This window comes from Staurois parvus, unplaced genomic scaffold (genome assembly GCF_062004578.1).
Source record: "Staurois parvus isolate SC_StPar_1 unplaced genomic scaffold, SC_StPar_1.0 ptg000889l, whole genome shotgun sequence".
NCBI classification, from domain to species: domain Eukaryota; kingdom Metazoa; phylum Chordata; class Amphibia; order Anura; family Ranidae; genus Staurois; species Staurois parvus.
The window spans coordinates 82506-93264 of NW_028318685.1; the positions used below are offsets into that span (position 1 = coordinate 82506).

The window sequence follows — 10759 nt, forward strand, 5'->3', positions numbered from 1 at the left end:
AAATATTTGCCACTTTCTGTTATAAAACGTATCCAAAATAATCACATTTCTTCAAAAATTTAGGCCAAAATATCTTCTGCTACATGTATTTGGTAAAAAAAATCCCAATGAGTGTATATTAATCAGCTCTGACTTTCTTACTACCTATCACATTTCTTAAGGTGCTAAAATGCCAGGGCAGTACAAATGCCCACCATATGACCCCTTTTTGGAAAGTAAACACCATAAGGTATTTGCTGAGAGGCATGTTGAGTCTATCAAAAATTTTATTTTTTACAACAACTTTTTGGAATGTGACTGAAAAAAGTTTTTTCTTTTCTTTACACAAAATTGTCACTTTAATTTGATATTTCTCACACATGCCATGGGTATATGTGGAATTACACCTCAAAACACATTCTGCTACTTCTCCCAGGTATGGGGATACCACATATGAGAGGCTTTTTTGGCAGCCTAGCCAAGTATAGGCCCCAAAATCCAATGACCACCTTCAGTGTTTCAAGGAGCATTCTTTATTCATTTTCCAAAAACCTGTGGCAAAAAATAAGATCCTCCAAAGATTCAACTTGCCTTTCATCAAATACCTTGGAGTGTCTACTTTCCAAAAAGGAGTCATTTGGGAGTTATTTTTACTCTCCTGGCATTTTAGGGCTTCTGAAACTTTAATAGTTGGTCAGGAGATCAAATGCACAAGTTACACCCTTTGAAAGACTGAAGGTGCTCATTTGAGATTTTGGGCCCCTGTATACAGCCAGACTCCCAAAAAGTCAAAAAAATGTGGTATCCCCATACTCAGAAGAAGTATCATAATGGCTTTTGGAGTGTAATGCCATGTATACCTATGACTTATGTGATACATATCTCAGTAAAGTGACAACTTTGTGTGATTTTTTTTTTCATTTTTTAAAAAAACTGTGGCAAATAATAATAAGCAAATACCTTGGGGTGTGTACTATGGGGTAATTTGGGGGGTGTTTGTACCACCCTAGCATTTTAGGACTTTCAAAACTCTGATTGGTAGTCAGAAAATCAAATGCCCAAGTTACGCCCTTTGAAAACTTGAAGGTGATCATTGGATATTGGACCCCTGTAAGTGGCTAGGCTGCCAAAAGTCTCACACATGTGGAATCCCAATACTCAGGAGAAGTAGCAAAAAGTGTTTTGGGATGTAATTCCATGTATACCCATGGATTCTGTGAAGAATTTCTAATTAAAGTGACATTCTTGTGTAAAAGAAAAATCTCTTGCCTATTACCTGAGAAATTATTCAGAACTGTTTTATTTTTATAATTTTCTCTTCCCATTCGGCACCTGAACTTTAGTCATGTTTGGTGAACCTTGATGAAACCAAACCCAGGTGTGTTCTGCTCATTTCATGCAAGATTTCACATGTGAGGTTGTAAAAACCAATCTGTTTGTTTTTCCGCTCAGTTATACTTTTCCTATACATTTTAGGCAAGATATCCAATTTTCAGGACTGTGAGTATATTTTGGCTTGGCCTATGAAGACAAAGCCCATTTTAAGTAGGGGGAAAGTGTAGGGACCCTGCCCTAAGCTGGAGTGTCTGTAATTACATTCTGTGTTTCCTTTTCCAGTAAGTCTGTAGCAAGTCTGAGCTTTGTTTTCCTTTTCTGTGCTCTGTAGGTTTTTCCTCAGCTCATTCCATTTGCCTGCTGATGTAGAGTTGTCTCCATTTGTTAGTGTGGAATGGAACAATATCCGAATCATGATATTTATCCACTCCAGCCAATCAATGAGGAATTTGTTCAGTAGTGGAGTTGAGCGAATGTGATAAATGTTTGGAGCAAACCTTCCAGAGCGTTCTTTCTCCTCTAGGCCTTGCCTCATTGGAATGCAGCTCACTGCAATAGTTTTTCGCTTAAGTATGTAACTTTTTTCTCCCATGAAAGATCGGTCATTTTTTTGTCTTGACATAGTTACAGTACGAAGTCAGGATGAAAAGACACACGAGTCCGACCAAGCAATGTTTGAGCTTTGTTTGGGTTATATGATACACTGTTTTATTTTTATTCTGGAAGAATCACGAGGTGATATTGGATCATATCTGATCTTAACAATTTAATCCAGATAGGGCGATCCTCAGGCACCTGCTGTCACACAGGAAATGAGGTGAAATCTCTCCAATGGGACAGCAATGAGAACTGAGCAGAAGTGTTTATTCTTTTAGAGTTGGATTTTCCCCATGACTATCCTAACACACAGCCCGCTGTAAGTTTTACAGGTGGACTAAAATGAGTTTTTGGTCATTGTGTTCTTTTTCAGCCATACAATTCATCACAGAGACAGGACACAAATCTGACACTTAACAATCATCTTTATTATAAGCAGAGTAATAACAAATAATATCAAATACATGAATATATAATTATTGTACAAGAGAGCTGAGCCATTTAAAGAGGACCTGTAATAATGCATACATGAGGATGGAAAGCCTTCCCATACCTCATTTATCTTCTAGAGTTCTTAGAATCCCCAAAACGTGAAATCCTGGACAACCATGGAGGGTGGGGGTTGTGGGGGTCATTTTTTATGGACAATGAAATTGTATTTAATCTTGGACAATATATCCAATAGCATGTTATCTCCCTGCTGATTTTATGTATAATAATCCACAGGTCATAATTCCAGACACTGTTGGCCATGTATCAATCCCTGCTGGACCTTCCTATGAGGGATCCATGTTCCCTGTGTTGCCAGTTTCAGATTGGCCATTTTGGCTACCTATCATAAGCCAGAATTTCTGAGAATACACCCCTGAAGAGAAAGGATGGTGTGATAATCTTCCATTACTTCCGCAAGATGGGATAAAGAAGTTATGTCAAGAAAGCACCAAGGGGCCTCGGTGTACAGGGTGGTCCTAGGAGAAGGTTAAAGGACATCAGGTCTAGAGCACACTAACATTGCTCCATCCCCCATGTACAATGTCCTATGGGTGCCCTGAGTGCTCTGTTATACAAATGCAGAATCAAATAATTAAATCATTCAATCAATCAATCATTTATTTATAGAACTATAATAGTATAAACTAAATTTCTCCCCACAATCTGATTCTACAATCTTCTTTAAATCTACAATCTGACTATCTGGCCTCATCATCATAAAAGTAATTAGGCCGCCTCTACAGTTCTCCACCATGGAAGAGAATAGGTGGCTGCCGGACCAAGCTGGCCAACAATTCATGATTGTCTTCTGCCACTGACCACCAATGTGAGGGATTTTTTTCTCCTCCAAATGACCACCAATACTGAGGAATTTTCCCTACCATTTACCTTGAGGAATCTTTTTTCCAAACAACGCCAGAGTATTTTTTCCTCACCAAGGTATTTTCCCAATAACACCTAGGACATTTTTCACCTCCCACTGACCAGTAATGTAGTGGTCACTATGTCACATAGCCCTGACCCCTGCACCTTACACAATGTGTTGTACATTACATAGCCCTGACCCCTGCACCCTACACAATGTGTTGTACATTACATAGTCCTGACCCCTGCACCCTACACAATGTGTTGTACATTACATAGCCCTGACCCCTGCACCTTACACAATGTGTTGTACATTACATAGTCCTGGCCCTTCACCCTACACAATGTGTTGTACATTACATAGTTCTGACCCCTGCACCCTACACAATGTGTTGTATATTACATAGTCCTGACCCCTGCACCCTACACAATGTGTTGTACATGACATAGTCCTGACCCCTGCACCCTACACAATGTGTTGTATATTACATAGTCCTGACCCCTGCACCCTACACAATGTGTTGTATATTACATAGTCCTGGCCCCTGCACCCTACACAATGTGTTGTACATTACACAGTCCTGACCCCTGCACCCTACACAATGTGTTGTATATTACATAGTCCTGACCCCTGCACCCTACACAATGTGTTGTATATTACATAGTTCTGACCCCTGCACCCTACACAATGTGTTGTACATTACATAGTCCTGACCCCTGCACCCTACACAATGTGTTGTATATTACACAGTCCTGACCCCTGCACCCTACACAATGTGTTTTACATTACATAGTCCTGACCCCTGCACCCTACACAATGTGTTGTACATTACACAGTCCTGACCCCTGCACCCTACACAATGTGTTGTACATGACATAGTTCTGACCCCTGCACCCTACACAATGTGTTGTACATGACATAGTTCTGACTCCTGCACCCTACACAATGTGTTGTACATGACATAGTTCTGACTCCTGCACCCTACACAATGTATAATACATTACACAGCCCTGACCCCTGCACCCTACACAATGTGTTGTACATTACACAGTCCTGACCCCTGCACCCTACACAATGTGTTGTACATTACATAGTCCTAACCTCACTACTCTGTAAGCTTCACTGTACATTACACCAAGGTGTTTATTGTCTGAGCCGTTTATGATTTGCTAAGAAGTCACCAACTACTTCAATCCAGTTTATCGATCCTTAGATTTGGAGGCTGCGTTGTTTTTCTTTTTTCAGGATATTTTTTTATGTCACCTGGTAATTCTGCCGATAACACGCTTATTTAATATAGCAATTCAGTGCACAGGAAGTTACAAGGACACTAAATTTTCTGGCAGGATCAACAAGCACTTCCAGAAATGGAACATAGTTATAAAAAAGAACACTAATACAGCCATCACATCCAAGGACTGGTAATCTGCAATATATTACATTTATGTTCTTAGGTTTAAACATCCTGTAAGACGTATTTTGTGGGTACAAGGACTGCAGCTTCTGTGTGCGGTGTATACTGCAAGTAGGCTCACACTCTATGTAACTGAGTCATGGCAAACATTCAGTGCAATGTAGTTACACCCACTACACGGCACTCTGCACATGCTCAGTATCATCAACACGGCAAGGTTTCCCTCTTCCTTAAAGTGATTCTAAAGGTTGTAATAAAAACAAAAATAACAAACATGTTATACATGGCGAAATGTACAAAATTCCTGCTAAATTCCCACTAATTAAAATCTAAAACTGTATAATGTTAATACATAACAAATATTTTCATTTTTTAAATCGCGTCTTTTTGTGAAAATGGTGAAATCTGAAGGTGCGCAAAACTAAATAATAATTCACTGTAAAATGGTTACCATTTTTTGCTTACAGTTTTCAGAGTTTTTAGAAGACCCCCCAAGCCATACATTTTCTGAAAGCACATGACCTTTAGAATAGAAGGAAGGTGCTAATGATTTTTTAGTCTCTGCAATATTAGCGCAAATGTTCATCAAATCACTATTTTCACAAAAATACACTAAAATCATTATTAATGGATACATACATGGCAACATTTACAACATATCTGCTAAATTCCTACTAAATATAAAAGCTAAAACTGTATTGAGTTAGTACATCGCAAATATTTGTACACTTTAAATTGCGCCTTTTTGAGAAATGGTGAAATCTGTAATAATAACAATTTACTCAGAGTAAAAATCTGGAGGTTACCATTTTTCACTTACAGCTTTCAGAGTTTGGAAAAGATCCACCAAACCATATATTTTCTGAAAGCACATGACCTGTAGAAGAAAATAAATGTGCTACTGATTTGTTAGGTGCGCAATAGTTGCACAAATGTTCATCAAATCGCTATTTTCATTTCTAGAGCACACAAACACAACATAACTTACACAATTTCTGGTAAATTGCTACTAAGGCCTCATTCACATGGGGCATACTAAGGTGTACACCCATGGAAGAGCTGCGTTTAACCAAACGGGGATGCACAGGTGTTCAATTCATCCCCATGCAGGCAGTCCTATTCATGTCAAATGGGATACAATGTGTGCACGGGAACAGCTACTGCTCCCAATCTGACATCCATGTGGGTGCACGACCCCGAATGTGGATGGTGTGAGCTCAGGGGCATGCACTGAAAACTCACATGGATGTCAAATTAGGAGCTAATGACATCAATGGGACTGCATGCACAGGGATGCACGGAACAACTGTGCATCCTTTCTACTGGTAAACATGGCCTTGCAGGGCTGTATTATGTTTTTTTTTAATATTTTGTATTTTTAGGGGTGGGGCTTTAATGAGATATCACAGGGCTAACCAGACCCCTGCTGTCTCTTTTTTGACAGACAGTCCCTTTCTCCACAGCCTGAGCTGCACACTACATGAATGAATAGGAGTCTGTATAGCGGCTCCTATTCATTCACAAACTGAAGCATAATAGTGAAACAATATTTGCTATGCTACAGTCATGAATGGACACAGTAGTGATCAGTAGGAATCGCTCACTGTGCCCATTCAAGAAAAGGAAGTTGGCTGGTAAACACATGTTTAGCAACACCCCCTCTTCCACTGCTCTCCATCCTGACAGCTTGTGTCCCCAAGCAGCAGCTGCAGCAGGCAGGAGGGGGAGGAGGAGGGAAGGCCAGCCAGAAGCACAGCAGGGATGTATGCTGAGGGATCATAAGGGGGGGCATTGAGGAGGAGTCAGAGCAACAGGGGGATGTGTGAAAAATGTTTGTAAAGCCTCTGTGGCTGCCCTGAAGCCAGTGGGAGAGGTTGGAGAGTTGGGAAGATGACAACTGGCTGGAAGAAGGAGGAATGTCAGGTCCATACAGCATACAGACGTGGCCAGCTGGAAGCAGTGCTGTAGGTCTGTATTGGGTTTATATCTACATTTACAAGCCAAGTAACTATGAAGCTGCCAACAAGCTGAGATACATCCCACTACTAAGCGCATTTATTTTATATACATTGGGCTCAATTCATGAAGCAGTATCTACCGTTTTAGGAACTGCAGTAAAATACTTCTTAGCGTTTTCAAACAAAGTTTGTGATTAATTTAGAAACTCTATTAAAATTCCTCTTGAGCTATTTTATGAAGTGATGATGTATTTTAATAGTGAAAGCTAGCAGAATTTTAATGCGGATGGCAGCCAGCGTTCTTAACAAGAAACTATCACGGTTGCTAAGGAGCGGGAGTACGCTGCATCCTTAACAACAAGTAAATAGCGGGGTTCCCCGTTGACAGCAGAATGTAAATAAGAGAAATGATGGCGTTTACATTTTTTTTTAAAGAAAAGACTCTTCGGATCTGGTATGGATTTTAAGGGGAACCCCATGGCAATTTTTTTCTTTTAATAAATCCGAAATTCATACCCACCTACAGCACCTTCTCCCCATATTTATGAGGACAAGAGCCTCTTCCCCACAACCCTGGCCTGGTGGTTTTGAGGGTGTGGGGGAATGATTTATCGACATCTGGAAGCCCCCTAGATTTTGCCCCCCCATGTGAATGAGTATGGGGTACATAGTAAAAATAAAAAAAGTAAAAGCAAATAAAATCACACAGCCAGTTTTTGATAAGTCCTTTATTCAAAGCCCCCCCAAAAAATGACCCTCAAAGTAGATCCAACATCAACGATGATGAATGCCAGATACTGACCTGAACAAGAAAAACCACAACCTGCACTGATACTTGCTGCATTGGGTAACCCCGCCCCTTTATGACATAAAACGGAATGCTGGGTTGATGACCTCAAAAGGGGGTGTGTTCACCTGGTTATGTCATTGGGTGGCCCAGCCCCTTACTTTATTTAGTGGCAGGAGGTGGCCGAGATGTCATATGATAGGAGCCAAGCATTGGTGTAGGTTGTTTTTTTTTTTTTTTCATTTGAGTCAGTGCCCAGCGTTCCTTGTGATTGACATTGGATCTACTTCAGGGGCCTTTTGACTTTTTAAGCCCTTGCCCTCCTGAGGATTTACCCCCCTTAATGACCACGCCTCTTTTTGCTATTCGGTGCTGCACTAATTCAACTGATAATTGCGCGGTCATGCAATGCTGCACCCAAACAAAATTTACGTCCTTTTTTTCACACAAATAGAGCTTTCTTTTGGTGTAATTTGATCACCTGTGTGCTTTTTATTTTTCACGCTATAAACAAAAAAAGACCAAACATTTTGAAGAAAAACAATATTTTTTACTTTTAGCTATAAAAAATATATAGTAAACTCAAAGTTAGTTATAAATTTAGGCCAAAATGTATTCCGCTACCTGTTTTTTGGTAAAAAAAATCCCAATAAGTGTATATTGATTGCTTTGTGTGAAAGTTTTAGCGTCTACAAACTATGGTATAGATACTGCAATTTACGCTATTTTTTTGCTATACAGCGCTGCGCTAGTTTACCGGACAATTGCGCGGTCATGCAATACGGTATATAAATGAAATTTACATCCTTTTTTTTCCCACAAATTGAGCTTTCTTTTGGTGGTATTTGATCGCCTGTGCATTTTTATTTTTTGCGCTATAAAAAAAAGGCTGACAAGTTTGAGGAAAAAAAACAAATATTTTGGACTATTTGCTATAAAACATGTCCAGTAAAAAAAATTACTGGCAGTCATAAATTTCTGCCAAAATGCATTCTGCGACATGTCTTTGCTACAAAAAACCCCAATACGTGTAAATTAATTGGTTTACGTGAAAGTTATAGCGTTTACAAATGGTGGGAAAGATACTGGGATTTTTATTTTTTTTTTATACTAATAATGGCGGCGATCAGCGACTTATGGCAGCGATCAGTGACTTATGGTGGGACTGCGGCGGACATTCTGACACTGGGGGGGAACTGACTTGGGGTCACTGACATCCCCAGTGACACTAATACAGTGACCAGTGCAAAAAAAAAACACTGACACTGTACTAATGGCACTGGGGAGGAAGGGGTTAACTTTATTATTCAGTGAAAGGGTTAACTGTGTGAGGGGAGTGTTTTACTAGGGGGCGGGGTGTGTACTGCAGGGAACACCGCTGATCGGGACAGATAAACTCTTCTGTCCCGATCAGCGTGTGAGGAACTATCATGGAACTGACAGAAAGCACAGCTACTGCAGCTGTGCTCTCTGTCACTGATTGTCGCTAATCGCCGGGACATAGCCGGTAACGACTGGCTGTGACCCGGCGACTGACATCCACGGCCGTGATCGGCAGGACAGGTGGGGCGGCGGCACGCCTCACACGCGCCCCCTACCTGTTTTAAAAACACACATTTAAAAATATGGTTTTGCCCAGCCGTGCCGCCCTGCCACCGTATTTCTACAGTGGCTGGGAGGCATGTGGTTAAAAAAAAAGACTTTTCAAAAACTGGCTGTGTGTTTTTATTTACTTTGCACTTTTTGTTGGTGAATGAGTAGTGGCACTATGTACCCCAGTACTCATTCACATGAGGGGATGGATCTGGGGTCCCTTTACTCCTTAACAACCAGCTAGAAAAAAATAATCTTTAACTATAGTATGCCTGCCAAGTCCCTTATTCAAACTATCACATGTCTATGATGTCATTGATTCACACAGCATTTCAAGCACCCAACTTTTCCATGAGGATCAGTAAAAACATAATTTACAGGGCAGTAAAGTGGACCTTTAGGCATTACAGATCTTAGTGACGTGTGTTATTGAAATATATTTCAGGAAAATGACTGAGATAAAATAAGGAGAGGTGTTGAAATAACTCATCCCCTCCTATTGGGTTGAGCAGATTAGGTCTCCTCTGGTCCTCTCTGGTTGCTGCTCCTTGTGTTTAAGGGAAGACTTTGTACTGGAGGGTGATAACCTTTTCTCCAACACAGCAAATTGTAGACGTATCTCTTACACTCGGAGAATGTAAAATAATAGATAAGAGGATCCAGACAACAGTTGATGCTGCTGATACTGACACAGAGGATGTAGGGAATATACAGAGAGCGATCAGAATTCTCATACAACTTCACATAGTTAATTAAATAGATGACATTGGTGGGGCCAAAACAAAGGACAAACACACTCAGCACAACCACGGTGAGGCGGATAGCTCGTGACCTCTTATGTGTGCGATCAAATTTTGATCTGCTGAGACTGCGGATGATTCCAATGTAACAGAAAGTTGTAATGAATAATGGTAAGAAAAAGAAAAGTGAGATAAGAGAGATGAAATAGTAATAATAGAACTTAAGATTTATACCAAAGTACTGAATATCATGACATAATGTGATATCTAGGTTAGAAAATTTCCAGGCTTGATTTGTCATGAGAAGAGGAACAGTACTGACCAATGAGATGACCCAGATGACACCACACACCAGCCAGGCTCGGGTCACTGTGCGCCAGGAGAGAGATCGCACCGGGAAGACTATGGCAAGGAAACGGTCCACGCTGATACTTGTCATGAGCAGCATGGAGCAGTACATGTTACAGTAAAATGCTACGGTGACAAAGCAACACATTCCTTCTCCAATGAGCCAGTTAGATCCCAAGAATCGGTAGGCAATATAAAAAGGTAGGATGCTAACAAAGAGGACATCTGCAGTGGCGAGGTTCAGCATGTAGACCACTGCCGGCTTCCTGATTTTCACTTTCACCAGGAATATGACGATCGCCATGATATTGAGAGGAAGAGCCACCAGGAACACAACAGTATAGATCGATGGGGCAAGCCTGGTCACACTCCAATGTGTGAATGCAGTACTTAAGTCATCATCTGAGATAAGAAAAGTAAAACACAATATTAGCATAAATAAATACACCAGATATGTTTATCTTTTCTTTAAAGAGGAATTCAATTTTAAACATCAAAATGAATAGCTAATAAAGGTATAAAGAAAAAAAAACAGGAATTTAGACTTGCCTGTAACTTCCACATTTTAGTGTAATGTCTTTCTACAAGAGCAGTGCATATAGAATTGGTTGAGTCCATGTTGTGGCAAACATGCTCATCCTTGTTGGAGCG

At 40.4% G+C, this 10759-nt stretch overlaps 1 pseudogene; it reads right to left on the reverse strand.

Annotated features, from left to right (window-relative positions):
• Positions 1-9423: 9423 nt before the first annotated feature.
• On the reverse strand, positions 9424-10503 carry LOC149442409 (proteinase-activated receptor 1 pseudogene; annotated as a pseudogene).
• Positions 10504-10759: the final 256 nt, after the last annotated feature.